The sequence below is a fragment of the Cetorhinus maximus genome, chromosome 7, assembly GCF_964194155.1.
Source record: "Cetorhinus maximus chromosome 7, sCetMax3.hap1.1, whole genome shotgun sequence".
NCBI lineage: Eukaryota > Metazoa > Chordata > Chondrichthyes > Lamniformes > Cetorhinidae > Cetorhinus > Cetorhinus maximus.
Window position 1 is genome coordinate 37,883,974 of NC_135885.1, and position 17,702 is coordinate 37,901,675.

Consider the following 17,702-nt stretch of genomic DNA (forward strand, 5'->3'; position numbering starts at 1 on the left):
AATATGAGGCCCTTGGAGGGCCTTTCTGTTTTTATTATAACTGGGGCCTGGATTGTGTGCTCCTGTTTGGGGTGGGCATCATGGTGGTTGGGAGTGGAAAATCTTGTGAGATCACAAAAGTCTGTTTTATGTCATCGTAAAAACAGTTCACGATTGTCCGCTCCTCCTGCCGATGGCAGTTCGCAATTCCCACTCCTAAATTTCGGGATCATCATTTCTATTCATTTGCGTCTAATTATAATTCCTGCTTGCTGGAATCATCCCCCCACACTGGACCATGAGGCCACGTTGGCATGCAACCACGCCGAAGTGTTTCACAAAGTTACATAAGCAATGTGCGCATGATGACCTGCACTTCACTCCTCCATCCCAGGACTGTTCACCTACCTTGTCCTGGGCAGCGCTCACATGATTCAGTGTCAGGTTTCAGTAGCAGTGCCACATTGGTTTCAGGGGAGCTATATTGAAAGTCTGATCCCACCAGACCAGTGGTAAGGTGGGTGTGTCTTCTCAGTGGCTACAGGATGAGTGCTGGCTTGGCAAAGGGGACAAATGGCCTCGACCAAGTTCAAAGGCTCATCATCTGACTTGGACTCAGCAGGTTCCTTGCCTTCAGCAGTCTTCCAAGTGCCGGCGACGTCAGATGTCCCTGTCTCCGCCTGCTGTGGACCAGATTGTGTGCTGTAATCACCGGATTGTGATCCCGAACCTGCTCTACATCTAGGTCCCACCAAGGTGTGTGTTGCTGCACAGGTGGAGGATGTGGGTGAGTGCAATGTCAGGCCTTCTATGGTGCTTTCCTCAGGGTCCCCATTTGAGGTACTCTCGGTGCTGGAGCTGGGGTTCAGGTTGCCTGGGGGAGTCAGGCTTGTGGCAGAACGTGCCTATAGAGAAAGTGGAGATTATTAGTACATGGCAGCCGCATAACAAACAGGACAGTGGACTCAGAGTAGCATTGACAGGGGGATGATCTGGTGCAGGAACCTCATTTGGGTGCTTGCCTCTGACCTGTCACTGCAGGAATGGTCAACATCATCCCCAACCAGCATGAAGGCTCTGTTTTCAAAGTCGCTGAGAGCCTTGATGTCTGCCACATCCACCCCCTGCCATCTGGGACCTCTCCCTTTTATTGTGTGCAATCTTGTCCTGCATAAAGACAAATGCAGAGGGTGTAAGCAAGATGCATGGCAGGGTAGTTGAGAAGGATGGCAGGCATTTGTGGGTAGTTAATGGAGCCATGGATGGAATGAGGATGAGGCGAGCAGAGGGGATGGGGCCAGATGGAGGTATGAGGGTGTGTGAGAGAGTGAGTGGGATCCTTGTGGATGCTTGATGGGCTTGTGAGTGTGTGAGTTGAGAGTGATGAGATGGTTGACTTACCCTGGTGGAATGGATGTAATCATTCATCCTCTTTCGGCACAGGGTGACTGACCTCTTCTGGGCTGCGTTCACACTCACCACCGCTTCCAGTGCCTCCCAACTGGCATTGTCATGTTGCTGCCCTTCCTGCACCCAGAGCAAGGATAGAGGCCTCCATGACGTCCAGCAGGCACTCAAGTGAGGCATCACTCTTCTTTGCCTTTGGGGCCACCTCTTCAGTGGAATGCTCCTGCGCTGCAAGCATTGTGAAATGTGCACTCTGTGCCCGTTTAGCTATGGCGCTTGCATTGAGGAAGTGGAGAGGTCACATCGTGGCTGGCGAACCGGAGGCTGCATTCTGGTGGGTTTCATGGAAATGCATAATTAATGAGGTGGGGCAGGGATGCTATGGCACGAAAACCCCTGCCATTGCAGCTAAAGGGATAAGCGCTAATTTCCTCACCCACTACCGCACTCAGTGCAATTCTGGGATGATTCTGCCCTGGGGTTAAGTCCCACAGCATCAAGGTGAGCCTTTCAAACAACCCACCTCCACACCGGACAGCCCCTGAACTTGAACTGGTATTCCCCAGAACTTGTATTGGGATATCAGCTTTACACCATATATGTTAATAACTTGAAATGAGGAATAGAATTGTACTTCCACAATAAATTATATGGATGGGAAAAGGAAATTATAAAGGGACATAGACCAAGATAGTGTACAAAATCATGGCAGGTGGGTATCAATTTGGGAAGTGTGAGATCATCTACTTTGGATTTGGGAAAGACTACTATTGCAGTCATCCTACAGTGTTGGAGGTACCATCTTGTAGATGAGATGTTAAATCAAGGCCCTGCTTGCCACTTAGGTGTGCTGTAGCACTATTAAAAGGAGATTAAGAGATGTACTTTGGCCACATTTATACCTCAACCAACATCACAAAAACAAGATACTTGGTCATTTATTTCATTGCCAGCTGTGGATCTTGCTGTGTGCAATTTAGCCGTTGCATTTCTCAACATTGCAACAGTGACTACACTTCAAAAGTCATCAATTGGCTGTGAAGGCAGCTGGGACATCCTAAGGAACATTGAAACAGCAGTTGGTCATTCAGGTCCTCAGGCCTGCTATGCTATTCAATTAGATAACGGCTGTTTTGTATCCCAACTCTGCTTTTGCATCATATCCCTTGATACACTTAGCTGATAAAATACTATCTAACTCAGAGAGATTTTTGACCAAATGGGCAAAGCGAACGGCATTACAAATTCTGTCAGCAGTGAGACTCAAACACACACCCCACAAAGAATGGAGTTTAAATCCAACACCTTAGGCTATTTGTCCACAGTACCACACATGTGGCATTTGAAGAAATTATGAACATAGCGCTTCAAAAATGCATGAACAGGGTCAGCTTTCAAGTCTTCGACTTTTAAAAATAATTCTCTAATAAAGAATTTCACATACTAAGGTGTCATTTGAAAACCACATGTATTTTAGTTACTTCTCGATTTAAATAATTCTATGGCAAGAGTTTACTGCTTCCGTTCCCCTCATTTATTCACATAGAAAGCAACATTTTGCATGCAACAAGTGACTATTGTGTAAGACTTAATTGTTGCTGGGTCAAAATCATGGATGTTATGTTATTCTATTCTCCAAAATGATTTAGGAACTTTATTGACATGGATATGTATACATGTATATCCAGAATGCCACTTCACTCACTACTACACTAAAGTCATAGTACCAAAGCAACATTGTATCCTGCAAAACATGAAGAGATCTGGAAAAATATGATCAATGTAAGCTCCATTATTTGTGTCTAAAGTTATGATTATTTCAAACTGGTGGGAGCCACAAGACATGACAATTGAACTCCCTACCATATAGGACTTTGGGAGTACTTTCACCACACGGACTGCAGAGATTCAGCAAGGCAGCTCACCACCACCTTCTAAAGGGCAATTAAGGATTGGAAATAAATGTTGGCCTTGCCATTGATGCCACATTTCCATGATCAAAAAAAGGTGAAACTTCTTAGTTTAATGGACAGTTTTATTAAGTGACATAGAAACCAAAGCGTGAAAATTATTGATCTGCAGTACTGTATAAGGAAACAAACAATATAGCTTTATAATAAACTATTAAATGCATATAACAGGCAAATCAATTTAGCACAATATGTCTGCTATAAGTCATGGGGACTGTATCATACAAAGATGGCATTATGAAAGAGTCACATTGGTTAGATAATCATAGGGCAGAATTTTACAACCTGCAGGCAGGCGCGTGCCTGACCTGAAGAGATGTGAAATAGCATGAAATGATGTCAGGCGAGCGTCCCAACATCATCCCACGCTTGCGCAATATTTCTTTGGGCAGGTGCGCGCAGCAGTCGGAAGTGCGCCCGCCGACAAACGAGTGGGCAACTAAGCCCATTAACGATGCAATCAACAGTGATTTTCCATGGCCCGTCCACATTTACGGTTGGCGGAAGGGCCATTCTCCCAGGCGGCATTCCCATTTTTACTCAAACCTCGATCCAGGGTGAGATGAAATCTCTGTGGGGAAGTAAAAAAGAGATATCTGGGCATTGGTTTTTATAAGGTATGCTTTCAGGTGCTTGATTGTGCTGCATGGACATATTTTGCAACATTTTTGTCATGTCCTTTAGTTTGTGGAGGTCTGCAGCTCCCTGGGGCGGATGTTTGCCTTCAGGGAGCTCTCTTGAAGCGCTCATCCACACCCTTGGTTACATCGTCACCTGCCCTCTTCCCGCCCTCACCCCGGCAGCGCTGAGCATTTCAACATGCATTTCACTCTGGCTGGCTGTTAATTGGCCAGCCAGCGTGAAATGGCGGCCAGGGGCTGATTGAGGCCGGTGGTCCATTTCCCATCTGCTCCCGGGCCGCCAATCGTGTGCACCCGACGACTGAAAGATTCAGGCCATAGAAATCTTTCCGAAGCCATATCAGGATAGAGAACCAGGTTTGTGCCATCTGCTACTTTTCTGCAAAGAACGACTGTAATGTTTAAGAAGAAAGGATTAGGACAAAGAAATGACAGAGCCAAAACTTTTAAAAAGAACACAGAAACTTTATAGCATGTAAAAATAAAGCTGTTGCATAAGTCAGAAAATATAGGCTCGGAATTTCCTCACGCTTATCGACATAAATATTCTGAGAGTGTGTAGTGACAATTTTTAGAAAGGAAATTTAAAAGCAAGTGATTTCAGCCACTTTTTATGCTTAAAATACACTTATGTGAGATCCTTACCTCTTTGTGGCTGCACACACCATCCACTTAGCAAAACACTTCCACAGCTTCTCCCCCATTGAATGATGTAGCTGGCACGGATTTCTTGCTTTAATGTCACCCAATATGCTGGTATAGACTTACACCTGGATATAAGAGGCACAGATTCCGCCCCTTGATCTGATGTACTTGTGATGTTTGAGCATCAAAGTATCCACAAACGTTTTTCTGGGTTTCTTTGTCTCCAGGGCAAAGTTGCTTAGTTGGCAGCCTACCCACCACCTTAAACATTCACTCCCTCCACCACCGACAAATAGTGGCAGCAGTGTGTCTCCTATACAAGGAGCACTGCAGCAACTCAGCAGGCCTCATTCAACAGCACCTTCCAAACCCATGACCTCTACCGCCCAGGAGGACAAGGGCAGCAGATCCATGGGAACACTACCATCTGGAAGTTCCCCTCCAAGCCACACACCATCCTGACTTGGAACTATATCACTATTCCTTCGCTGTTGCTGAGCCAAAATGCTGGAACTCTCTTCCAAACAACACTGTAGGTGTTACTACACCATTTGGATTTTTTTCTTTATTCTTTCATGGGATGTGGGCTTCACTCGCAAGGCCAGCATTTGTTGCCCATCCCTAACTGCCCTTGCTAGGTCATTTCAGAGAGCAATTAAGAGTAAACCACATTGCTGCGGGTTTGGAGTCACATATAGGCCAGGCAAGGATGGTAGATTTCCTTCCCTAGTGAACCCAATGGATTTTTACAACAATTAATGATAGTTTCATGGTCACCATTATTGAGACTAGCTTTATATTCTAGATTTATTAACTGAATTCAAATTCCACCTGCTGTTGTGGTAGGATTTGAATACATTCGCCTGGGCCTCTGGATTATTAGCCCAGTGACATTACCACTGAGCTACTGTTTCCTCTGCAACTGCAATGGTTCAAGAAGATGTCCCGGCACCATCTTCTCAAGAGCAATTAGGGATGATCAATAAATGCTGACCTTCATTCACATACTGCGAAAAAATAAAAAAAGTTTAGGAGCTTGCTAGCAATTTTTAAAAATATCATCTCAGTGAGACCTGTTATATACATTACTACGGTACTGTTAATCCCACTGCATCCTAGACATTTCAGACCCTGAATCTCCCAACATGTCAGAATGTCTGAGTAGCAAGTATAAAATATCCTATGAGCACACCTGTGTACCCTATTATAATGGAAGAAGCAGCAAAAGCAAAAGGCTATAGAGTGAGGCATCGTGGCAGAAAACAACCACTCATTCACTATTACCTCTCCCCAAAATACATACAGGTACCGCATTTGTAAGGAAACTTTTTAGCAGACCTGCAATTCTTCAAAGAACTGATAGACCACCTGTCTAACATTTTGAAAGAACACTTCAAGCCACTGTCAACTGGCCAAAGACAGTTCTTGGTACAGATGAAGATCACAACAGTCTGAATGTTTATAGCTCTGGATCTGTCCAGTTAGCCACAGGGGACCAATGTAATATCAAAATGGAAATGTTCCAGCCTGCATTTGCCAAATTTGACAACAATCTTTCCTGAAGAGTACCTGGCTTCATCAACAATGAACCACATAGAGCAGAAGGATCGATCCCTTCAATTCTACAGGCTTGTTTGCTGTGAAGATAACTGAAAAATTGTCACATATGACTATCCTAATGGCTAAATGGTACATGAGGTACAGTGCCTGAATCTTATTTTTAATATTCCCCTTAAAATGGCTGTCATGCCATTCTATGAGTAGTATCTTCCTTGCATGGTCTATATCAACATATGGACTATTCCTAATATACATAAATGATCTGGATTTTCAAACTCAATGAAAAGTATTCAAACTTGCAGGTGGTATCAAACTAGGACAGGCAGTCTAATTCAAAGAGCAGATCGGAACTTATACAATAGCAATGACATTTAGTGCAGACAAGTGTGCAGTGCTACATGAAGGAGAACAATACCCCATCAGTTATGTTGAAAAAGCTAGAGATGAAGCTGAAAGAGATTTATAAGTCTTACTGGGCTCAATGCTAAACAGGTCTAATGAATGCAGAACAGCAATCGATAAAGTCAATAGGTATTGACTTACGTGGCCAATAACAGGAGAATGTAAGTCAGAGGCATGACCAACCTGTATAGTGGCCAGACCACACCACATCTTAAATACCATGTTCAGTTTTAATTGCGAATAAAGAAGAGACATGCAAGCACTGGAGGCAGTGCAGAGAACAGCGGGTTAAATATAGAGCGAAATTATCCTAGATTTGCACTAAGTGCGGTAGCAGGAGGCAAAAAGGACCCGCCGGCCGCAATGGTGGTTTTTCACACTGTATCATCCCAATCCTGCCTCATTAATTATGCAGCCACAGGAAGCATGCCATCTCACTGGCAGGCGGCCTCTGAGTTGCCCACCATGCCATTACCTCAACGTTTCCTCACTCCGGGTGCCACATCTAAACTGCAGCTGCCCACACAGTTCCCAACGCTTGCAGCCCAGGACTACTCCAGTGAAGACATCGCCGTGAAAGCCAAGAAGAGTTCAGTGACCCATCAATGGAATGCCTTTCGGAGGGCCGCCGTGATGTCCTCCACCCTCCACTGCTGTCTGGCCAAAGGAGGTCCAGGAATCTTACCACTCCAGCTTGGGAGGCGGTGGCAGTGGTGGTCAGTGCCAACAGTGCATTGAAGAGGTTGACTATCCAGTGCAGAAAGAGGATGAATAATCTTTACTGTGGTGCCAGGGTAAGGCAGCCATCTCATCACCCTAAACTCACACACGCACAAGCCCATCACACATTCATCTCAAGGAACATCACCACTCATTTTCTCACACCCATCCTCACATCTCCACCTGGCCTCATCTCCTCTGGAGACTGTCTCCTCAGGCCTCACCATCTTGAGGTCACTTGCACAGATCAACATGTGCCCCCACACACACCCTGAGATTTTTTTGTTATTCGTTCATGGGATGTGGCATTGCTTGCTAGGCCAGCATTTATTGCCCATCTCTAATTGCCCTCATTCAGAGGGCATTTTTAAGAGTCAACCACATTGCTGTGGGTCTGGAGTCACATGTAGGCTAGACCAGGTACGATAGATTTCCTTCCCAAAAGGGCATTAGTGAACCAGATGGGTTTTTACAACAATTGGCAATGCATGGTTATCATTAGGCTTTTAATTCCAGATTTTTATTGAATTCAAATTTCATCATCGGCCGTGGTGGGATTGAAACCCGGGAGCCCAGAGCATAACCCTGGGTCTCTGGAATGCTAGTCCAGTAACAATACCACTATGCCATCGCATAGGGATGCCCACCTTTCCCAGTATAGCGCTCGCCCTGCAGCCTTTTTCTTTCCTGAGGCCACTTCTTCCCCCCTTCCCTAAGCAAGCCCTAACCCTGCAGCTGTTGAAAAGCCACCCTCGCCTTACTCCAAGACCTGCCCGTGAGCCCCCCTAAAAGACATGTGGTGCTGCCTGCGAAGCCTGGCACTGATGACCATGAGTGCTGCCCGAAGCCAAGTAGGCAAACAAACCTCAAAGTTCTGAGCCAAGTGCAGCTCACCACGTGCATGTCGCTTATGTACAGTTGTGAAACACATGCCAACATGCTCGGATAATCCAGCGTTGGGGGATGACTCTGGTGAGCTGGGCTTATAATGGTATGCAGATATATTACAATTAAGTTCCTGACGTGATGCGGTGGGAAATGCAGCCGGCCATTGACGGGCGGAGTGGACGATTACAAACTGGTTTCATGGCGAAGCGAAACTGATTTTTGGCCTTCCTGCCATATTGTCCACTCATACCCACTACTGACGCCCACTGCCAGCAGACACAGAAAATTCTGCCCATAATCTCGGCTAAACTCCATGTAAATCCACTTACTATGGCACGACATCAGCCATACTTCTAGACTCTTGGAGTGCAATTGCTAATTTTAGTGTCAATTTATGTTGAATCTCAGGCAATTGAGTTTAGTTGTGCTGATTATGGCAATTTGTATAGTGGATCCACACACTATTGGGAAAGGCCTGTAATGCAATTTTTCTATCCCAGCAGCAGGCAGCAGACTCAAGCCTTGGGACTCGCAGCATGTGAAAAGCTTTTTAGCTGGCTTATGTGATATGGTATGAATTTTCTAGGCACTTGAAAGCTCAGTTGCTCTTGCAGCACGCTAGCTCCTAGTTTTACTCCCTTCTCTCCTTGAAATCGAGACTCAGTGCCAGCAGGAAAACAGACAGTGTAGTGAAATTCGTGAACGCAGTACGGATGCGCGTCAGTTTATGTTTTTTGGCATCATGCTGCGAACACAATCAGATCACTGTTTTCAATGAATGATGACTGGCCAGAGCTTCTGTACGAATTATGAGGATTATTTGTTTCAAACATCGTTTTAAAATCCCCTGGACTGCTTTTAATAGCCGCAGTGTGAATCTGGTAGACTGTGGCCGTTCTGGAAGAACTGGCAGCCCTAGGGGGCATCAGCCACATCCTTAGGGAGCTCTTGGCTCCAAGGAGCCACCTGCTCACTCTATTTGGAGGTGTGAAGACCTGTGGGAGATGTGACTGACAAAGAATGAAGGAAACATGACAGCGTCCAAAATATTTTGCACAGGCATGCATGGAAACCTTCCAGTGGTCAAATGTTAGCTAAACATTGATGGAATCCCTTCCAACTGACGAAGATCCTCAGATCAATTGACGATGCTTTGATTGACACATGTGTGCAGACTATGACTCCCTTTACCTAGAGTCATAGTGTGGAATCATTCTAGATTTGCTCTAAGTGTGGTAACGGGTGGGAAAAACGACGTTTTACCCACCGGCTGCAATGGCAGCTTCTCACGCTGTATCATCCCAACCGCCGCATTAATTATACGTTCTAGGGAAACACACCATTTCGATGGCAGGCAGGCTCCAATTTGTCACCTCACTGCTTCATCACACAGGGCACCATATTTAAAGCATAGCCACCCACACACCTCTCAGTGTTTTTAGCCCAGGACTGCTGCAAAGAAGACTTGGCCCCGAAAGGCAAGAAGACAGCAGGTCCCAGGTTTAGTCACACATCCCTCAAGCGCCTTTTGGACACCATGGAAGCTCGGGGTGATGTCCCCTACCTCCACTCTGGCCACAGGAGGGGCAGCAACATTACCACTCTGGCTTGGTAAGCAATGGCAATGGGGATCAGTGCTAATGCTCCACAGAAGAGGTTGGCCATCCAATGCAGATAGAGTCTGAATGATCTCATCCAGCTTAAGGCAACCATCTCATCACTCTAAACTCACACACTCAAGCCCATCACACTTTCACTGGCATTTCACTCACTGCCAGCTCAAGGGACATCACTACCCATTCTCTCACACATATCCTCACATGTCCATCTGGCCTCATCTCCTCTGGAGACTGCCTCCTCAGGCCTCACCATCTTGAGGCCACTTGCACAGATCAACATGTGTTCCCACACACACCCTGGGACGCCCTCCTTCCTCATTACAGCCCTCACCATGCAGCCTCTTCCCTTGCCTGAGGCCACTTCTCCCCCTTCCCCAAGCAAGCTCTAGCCCTGCAGCTGTTGAAAAGCCACCCACGCTTTATGATTGATCTGGTAGGTAGAGACCTGCCCATGAGCCCCACCTAAAAGTGATGTGATGCTGTCTGTGAAGCTTGGTGCTGATGACTGCAGTTCTGCCTGAAGCAAGGTAGATAAACAAACCTCGAAGTCCCAAGCAAAGTGCAGCTCGCCAAGTGCACGCCTTATATATGCTGTTGTGAAATACGTCGGTGGAAAAACACGCCAATGTGCTCGGACGATCCAGTGTGTGGGGATGATTCTGGTGGGCTGGGCTTACAATGATATGCAGATCCTGATGTCTGATGGCGGGAAATGTGGCCCACCATTGACGAGCAGGGTGGACGTTTGCAAACTGGTTTCACAACGTCGTGAAACCGATTTTTGACCTTCTCGCTATATTGTCCTCTCACGCCGTCGGATATGCCCGATGCCAGCGGGCATGGAAAATTCCACCCATAGAGTAATTTACAGCGCAGAAGGAAGCTATTTCGCCCATCAATGCTGGCTCTTTGTAGGGCAAACCAGTCCGTCCCATAACCCCATTCTATCCCTGTAGTCCTACAAGTTTATTTCCTTCAAGTGCTATCTAATTTTCTTTTGAAATTATTGATCATCTTTTCTTCTACCAGCCTAATGAGCAGCTTGGAGGAGAACTTGTCAACGGTGGTGTTCCCATGCATTTGCTTCTCCTGTCATTCTAGGTGGTAGAGGTCATGGTTTTGGAAGGTGCTGTAGAAGGAGCCTTGGTCAGTTCCTGCAGTGCAACTTGTAGATGGTGCATACTGTTGCCACTGTATGTTGGGGGTGGAAGGTGTAAATGTTTAAGTTGGTGAATGGAGTGCCAATCAAGTGGGCTGCTTTGTCCTGGATGGTGTCAAGCTTCTTGAGTGTCGTTGGAACTGCACTCTTCCAGGCAAGTGGAGAGTATTCCATCACACTCCTGACTTGCGCCTTGTAGATGGTGGACGGGCTTTGGGGAGTCAGGAGGTGAGTTACTCTCTGCAGAATTCCCAGTCTCTGGCCTGCTCTTGTAGCCACAGTATATATATGCATGATCCAGTTTCTGGTCAATGGTAACTCCCAGGCTGTACTCAATTGGAGGCAGATCCAACAATGTTCTACTGACACCACAAAGGGAAACTCTCAGGTATCTTTATGATGCATGTAGATGATTTTCTATGGAGAGGTTCTGTGGAATTTGAGCAATTTGTCATAATAAAGAGAGACCTCTGGGACACTGGGTGTTGGTTAGGGTGAGGCAGATATTTATAATGTTATATTTTGTAAATAAATCTAGTATTAAGTAAAATATTGGCATCTGGTTTCCTGTTTCACCAACTGGCTTCAGAATGAATTAACACTCGATGCCAATGTTGCTGAAAATCACCACAGCTTTGAATTTCAATGCTCCAAAGATCAAGCGGGGACATGTGCTGGATATCCCAGGCAGCCACGCACCACCTCATTAGGGGAGTGATCAATGCACTGTTTAAAAGGGCTGGAGATTTTGTGTGATTCCAAGCTGACCCCAATAGCTAGGCTGGGAGGTCTGAGAGGTCCAGCTTTGGGGCCATTGCAGGCTTCTCACTTGACTGTACAAATGTGGCCATCAAAGATCGATCAGACCAGCCTACAGCCTTCATCAATAGGAAGAGTTTCTACTTCATAAACATTCGGCTGGCATGTGACTACATACAGGTGTATGCCTGTTTTCCAGGGAGCAGTCATGATGCATATGTGCTCTGGCACTCCAGCCCACCACGGTTACTCAAGACCCTTGCATGGCTCCATGGATGGCTTCTCAGTGACAGGGGATACCCTCTCCAGACGTGGTTACCGACACCGTGAGGAATCCTTTGCACTGAAGCTGAAGAAAGGTACAATGCCTGCTAAGGGCAGACCCGGGCCACAGTTGAATAGACAATAAGCCTGCTCAAGATGCAATTCTGTTGCCTGGACCATTCTGGAGGAGCTCTGCAATGTAACCCAGTAAGGGTTTCCAGAATCATTGTCATTTGCTGCACTCTTCACAACATGGTGCAGCAGAGTGGTGAGGCTTTGCATGCAGACAAATGGAGGAAACTTCTGATGGGTGGATGTGGAGGAGGAGGCAGAGGAGGCAGGACTGCAACATAAGCCATTTGTACCAGAAACCAGAACCTTGGAGATACATGCTAGGAACGCTCATGACAATATTATTCACAGCTGCTTCCAGCAGGCATCAGGTTCCTGAATTGCATGACACACACCACCACCACCATGTCTCCCCCCCACATCTCATCAGACATATTACTTACCACCATCCATTGATCAGCCTCTGCAGTCCAGCGCCCCATACATGAGCATGGCCACACTTCACCTTCACCCCTACAAACAGATAGATAAGGGCCCAAGGGCTGTCAGAGCCAATCAGAAGCCATAAGACAGTAGATAAAGGATGCAGGAATATATGTACAGACACAGCAACCATTAACTAACATCAAATGTATAAACATCCATGCCACCTTGGTGGTCAAAGTTCTCTTCCTAATGAGCAATTGTTCTGACAAGGTGTGGCCCCAGTATCTGCAGCTGAGGTGGAAGCAGGCTGCTGGACACAATTCCCCATGCCTGAAATGACCTTGGCAGCTGTCCTGAAAGACCTGGCATGTAGAGGTGCTCTTGCATCAGTGCAGAAGCCTCCTCTGTGGCTGCTCCTCCTGGAGGCAGTTGGGTCACTGTCAGAGAGGCTGAGAAGCATATGTCCTCCTTAGGGCACCATGAGAGGTGCCCCCAGATTTGGCAGGGTGCCTTCTCCCTCTTGACGCACAATGTCACCTCCCTGTCTACTGGAGATGGAGGGGCATCTGGTGGGGACTCCTCTCTTCTGGCCATTGAGGCCTAGAACCCATGGCCAAATTGATGGTATGTATGTCTGCTTGCACACCTGGCAGCCACTGAGGTGTCTGCTGGATCTGGCTCTCCAATGGCAACCTCTTCGTGAAGGAAGCCATGTGCTCATACTTGAGATTTGGCAGAACATTGGCTCCTCCATCATCCACACATGGTTCCCCTAATCTGTGCTGTAACTCCAGCAGGTTCTGTGATTAGTCCAGGGCTCAGCATGGGTCTGGCTTCGAACAGTCCTCTGATTGTCAGGGTCTTGAGCTGTCACAGCCTCCATCAGCTGCTCCTATGTGTTTGTGAGGTGCTTACTAGCTTATGCCCCCAAATCGATTTGTGATCACATATCCACCAAGGTGAAAGTATCTGTTCTGGTGAAGGGAAAGATGTGTCACTGCATCCTCTGAAGCTTGGACACCCTCCTCCTCAAATGGACTGCAGGATCTCTGCTGAAGCAGCAACCTGTCACTCCGGAGTGTGGATACCTGTATGGGAGAACACAAACAATTAGGTCTTAGGTCTTCCCATTCATTCTTCCCATCAATGCCTACCACGTGCTTCCTTTCTGCCTAGAGGTATTCACCACATTCTAGGTCTCTCATTCCCATTACCCATCACTTCAATCTCTCTATCAGCAATTGCCTGGCTGCCTTGCTCTTCGTCAACGTCGAGAGCCTCTCCCTCAGTGGCAGTCAGGGTCCTCAGACCTGGCACACCTCCGCCCATCTTCACTCTTTCTCTTGTGTTGTGGCCCTTTTATCCTGGAGTCAGAAGGGGAAAGTATGTCTCCAGACAATGATCATCTGGCCCCCTCCTTGCCGTGGTGTCCTCCTGGATGTTCCTCTCACATATCCACTCTCATCAGACTTGGGAGAACCCTGGCACCAAGAGGCAGTTGCAGCCATTCCTCTGAAGCTCCTGAGCCAGTTGCTGCTGGAGCATACTATTCTTTTGCTCCCTTGCCTGATCCCTTCCCACCATGAGACCCATCATGTGTTGCCCGCCTGGCAGCTACAGCAGGCACATTATGCACTCAGACTCACCCTGGTGGTATGAAGGAGGGAGTTGACCCGCTTCCAGCATTGGAACTGGTTGCGCTGCAGGGCCCCATGATGGCTAACCTCCCCTGCTACCTCTGTTCAGTCTTCCTTGATCAGGCAGAAGGACCTCTTCTTTCTTTTGGTTGGGAACAAGGCCCCCTGCCGTTCCTGGGCCACCTGGAGGAGAACCTGCAGGGAGGCATCCTGTGTCTGGCCTGGGCCATTTCCCTCCTATCAGCCTCTTGCCTCGCTTTCTTCACTGAAGGCTATAGATGCAGGATGCTGTTGTGCTGCCATCTGCTGACGTCAGGATTTCCGCCTTCCTTCCCGCCCCCATCACTTGATTTGGCTGGGCAGATGGCCAAAAGAGATAGGTTTTAAAGAGTGTCTTAAAGAAGGAAACGCAGATAGAGAGTTAGGGAAGAAATTCCAGAGCTTAGGACCTAGGCAGCTGAAGGCATGGCCAGCAGTGGTGGTATAATTAAAATCAGGTATGCTCAAGAGCCTAGAATTAGTTGAGCACAGATATTTTGGAAGCTTTTGGGGTTGGAGGAGATTACTGAGAGAAGGAGGGATGAGACAATGAAAGGGTTTGAAAACAAGGAGAGTTTTAAAATTGAGGCATTGCTTAAATAGGAGTCAATGTAAGTTAACGAGCACTGGAGTGTGGTGTTCCAGGACTTGGTGCGAGTAAGGATATGGCCATCAAAGTTTTGAATAACCTCAGGTTTATGGAGGTAGAAAGTGGGAGGCCAGTCAGGGGAGGGTTAAAACAGTTAAGACCAGAGGTAATGAAGGCATAGCTGAGGGTTTCATCAGCAGATGAGTTGAAGCAGGGACTGAGTTGGGTGGTGTTAAGGTGGCAGCAAAGGCGGTCTTGGTGATTGCACAGCTATGTGGCCAGAAGCTCACTTTGGTGTCAAATGTGACACCAAGGTTATGAACAGTCTGGTTCAGCCTCAGATATTTGCTATGGAGAGGGATGGAGTCAGTAGTTGGGTAAGCTATTTATAGCAGAGACCAAAGACAATAGCTTCATTTTTTTCCGGTATTTAATTGGAAGAAAGTTCTGCTTATCTAGTATAGAGTGTCAGAAAAGTAGTCTGATAAATTTGTGATAGTGGAGGAGTTGTGAGAAATGGAGGTGGGGTATAGCAAGATGTTGTCAATGTACATGTGAAAACTAATGCTGCATTTTCGAATTATGTCATTGAGGGGAAGAATGTAGATGTGAAATATGAGGGCCTAAGGATAGATTGTTGGGGAACACCAAAGGTAATGGTGGAGAGCTGGAAGAGAGGCCATTGCAGGAGATACCCTTGGCTGAAATTAGCTAGATAAGCATGGAATTGTATTTAAATATGTCAATAAGCTCAACTGGTATAAAAGGCTGAGAGTTGAATTTTCCTGTCGCTGTGGTGGCGGTCTTGGATGCCGGGGATTGAGGCAGGGTGGTGGGAATGGCGGGGGTGGAGGTCTGTGGGTGCGACAAGATAGCAGGGAGCCACCAACACATTCTTGGCTGCTTCCTACACAGAAGTGTATTTTGTAATGTGTTACTCTAACTAAATATGTATGTAAAGATTGGCTCCAGTTCTATCCTTCAGCAATTGGCTTTCTGGATTTTTCTTCATTTAAGCTTTCATGGAATGTGGCTTTTGCTGGCAAAGAAAGCATCTGTTGCTAATCCCTAATTGCCTTTGGTAGGTCATTTCAGAGGGCAGTTAAGGGTCAACCATATTACTGTGGATCTAGAGTCACAAACTGGTTAAGGATGGTAGTTTCCTTCCCCAAAGGTCATTAGTGAACCAGATGGGCTTTTGCAACAATCAGCCATAGCTTCATGGTCACAATTAATGAAACTAACCCAGCTGTCATGGTGGGATTTGACCCCATGCCCCCAGAGTACTAGACTGGGCCTTTAAATTACTAGTCCAGGGACATTTCCACTAGGCCACTGTCTCCCCATTAATAATAATAGAATAATGGGTTCTGGCACAGGATAGAAGAGTTTGAGATGAGCTGGTTTACTCATCTCAAACCAGGAGGCGATGAAGGCATGGTTGAGACTTTCGGCAGCAGATGAGGTGAAGCAACGGCAGAAGTGGGGAATATTATGCAGGTAGAAGTATGGTAGTCTTTGTGATTGAGAGGGTTTAGGTTACAAACTCAGCTCAAGATCGAACAGAATACAAAGTTGCACACCAGTACAATTGGGGGAGGGGAATGGAATAGATGGCAAGACTACAGAGTTTCTTTGATCTATTTGCAGCAACAGTGTGATCTAAATTTTCATTGTGCTATTCCTGCTATGCATAAATTATGAGATAAATTTTATTGTCCTAAAACAGTAAGTGGTATTAAACCATGTTCTAAATGTGACAGCTCAGCTCGTATAAAACAGAGCTGCCTCAGGGAGATTAGTTTAAGTTCCCAAAATTTTAATAAAGAACAGAAAAAATTTTAAGACACGTCCCCTCAATCGACAGTGTCACATGAGCTGGGACATGTCAATGAATTTTTATTAAAAATTTTATTCAATTTATAAACACTTCATGAAATCTCATCCCACCCATGGATGAGGTTCCATGAAAAATGTGAAGACCGCCTGGGCTCTTCGCCTGCCCTTAAGGTTGGACGGTCAGCTCAGTTTATTAGTTTAATTGATATTTAAATGGCCTTAATAGGCCTTTGACAGTTTGACATGCGCGCAGCTGACTTGGCTGCGCACTCGCTGAACTGAAAATCTAAATGACGCACGGTGACGTCGGGACACCCGCCCGACGTCACTGTGCGTCATTTTACGCCTCGGTGAGCGGGACCCGCCCCCGCCCCTGCTCACCGAGCCAAAGTTTCAGGCCCAGCTGATTTTATGGGCAGGATTTTACATCCTGCAGGCAGGGGTGTGCCTGACCCAATTGGGTGTAAAATAGCGCGCAATGATGTTGAGACTTGCCCGATGTCATCACGCACTCGCGCGATATTTTGATCGGCAGGCACGTGCTATTAAGGCCATTAATCAACTAATTGAAAGCAATTTTCCGCAGCCCGTCCAACCTTATGGTTGGTGGGTGGGAGAATCGGCCAGGGGATCTTTGGATTTTTTAGGAAACCTCATCCATGAGTAGGATGAGGTTTCCAACATTAATCATAAAAAAAAATGTTTTGACAGAATTTTTACTATGTATTTGTTCACGTGAGGGAGTCCTGTGTGGGGACATGTTTTTCACCTTTTCTAAATCTTTAATCTTGATTTTAAAATTCTTTAGCTCCCTGAAGCAGCTCCTTGCCTTCAGGGAACTTTCAAATCACGCTCTCCTGCGCATGAGCAGACTATATGCTTGCGCTCCTCAGCAGCGCTAAGCTTCTCAGCCCATGTTTCACACTGGCTGGGCGTTAATTGGCCAGCCAGCATGAAATCACGGCCAGGGACCGATCGCGGGCAGCGGACACTTCGGCCGTCGGACCGGGCACTTCCCTGTCCGACGGCCCAAAAATCCTGTTCTATAAATTTTCATCCGATGCATGTTGATCTGAAATGAACAATG

At 46.6% G+C, this 17,702-nt stretch overlaps 1 protein-coding gene across 1 annotated transcript in view; it reads right to left on the bottom strand.

Annotated features, from left to right (window-relative positions):
* The window catches only part of LOC144682449 (relaxin receptor 1-like), a 241,886-nt gene that overhangs the window by 3,034 nt on the left and 221,150 nt on the right, over positions 1–17,702 (bottom strand). The window lies entirely within an intron of this gene.